Below are 1,340 nucleotides of genomic sequence, written 5' to 3' on the forward strand. Positions count from 1 at the left end.
TATTTCTGTATTAAATTGTAAATTTTACACATTACATTTAATCTTTAAGATAACTTTTAATAAATTTTTAACATTTATATTTAACTTAACAAAATCCAAAATTAATCAATACCTCTACATATCTCATGAACAATACAAAGACAGTGAAAGGTTTTGATGCCAATTAAATTATTTCCATAGTCACTGTTACCAATAATGTTTTATACAGTTGTTGTTTGTTTCAATTTACATATATGTTTACTAATCTCTTTGTATTTAATTTCTTTCTTTTTCAGAATTTCCAAAGTAAATCCTTTACCAAAAAGAATTTGTGAATGGTGGTCTACGGCCATGCCACCCTCGACAAGCCCGATCCTGTCTGATCTCAGAAGCTAAGCAGGGCTGGGCCTGGTTAGTACTTGGATAGGAGACCACCTAGGAAGACCAGGTGCTGTAGGCATAAAAAATAAAAAGTAAGGAATTGTAAACTGACAAGGTCCTTGCAATCTGTGAGGTCAACCAAGGGTTGACTTGCCTAAAAAAAAAAAAAGAAAAGAATTTGTGAACGGTGAACAATTACAGTATTTGTCCAAAAATATATTATTTCGTACTTCCTCTGAAATGATAGTTTACTTAGGAATAAGGTTTTTAGTTTAAAGTTGCTTTCTATCATATTTTTGAGATGATTTTTCATCATCTCCTGGCTTCTTCTGATGCTGTTGCAAAACCTGAGATCAGTCTGATGGCTGTCTTTCCTCATCAGTGATATTAAGATTTTTTTCTCTAATTCTTGGGAGTTCTGTGTTTCTATGATGTGGGTAGGTGTAACTATGTTCCTATTTACATGGTTCAGGACTTTACCTCTCTAATCTGATGAATTCATGTCTTTCTTCAATTCAAGCATTTTCTAAGACATTATGTCTTTAAGCATCAACTCTGCTCCACTTTAATGCCTTCTTCTCAAACTTTTACAAGTTTGTGTTGGACCTTCTTATTTTATCTTTTGTGTGTCTTAATGTCTCTTTCATATAGTCCATTTATCTCTTCACTGAATTTTCAGTGGTTTGCTGTCATCTTTCCTCCTATCCATTAATTTTTTGTTCTTGATTTTTATGTCTCTTGATTCATATTCTTGATGAGTTCCCTCATATATTTTTTAATTTTATATAATGAGTTTATCTTATTTGGGCTGTTTTTTGTGGGAATCCTAAGCAACCAAGTCATTGGATTATCCTTCTAGAATTGTTCTACCTTTCATGCAAATGCCCAAAAGGGCAGAATTTTGTGCTGATTTATCAACTTCAGAGTTCTCAGACACAAAGGTGGTATATATTTAGATTCCAAAACCATCTGCAGATAGG

General features: G+C 32.6%; 1 pseudogene; it reads left to right on the forward strand.

The window, feature by feature from the left end:
- Positions 1 to 320: 320 nt before the first annotated feature.
- On the forward strand, positions 321 to 439 carry LOC120613771 (uncharacterized; annotated as a pseudogene).
- Positions 440 to 1,340: the final 901 nt, after the last annotated feature.

The sequence above is a fragment of the Pteropus medius genome, unplaced genomic scaffold (assembly GCF_902729225.1).
Source record: "Pteropus medius unplaced genomic scaffold, Ma_sr-lr_union100, whole genome shotgun sequence".
NCBI classification, from domain to species: domain Eukaryota; kingdom Metazoa; phylum Chordata; class Mammalia; order Chiroptera; family Pteropodidae; genus Pteropus; species Pteropus medius.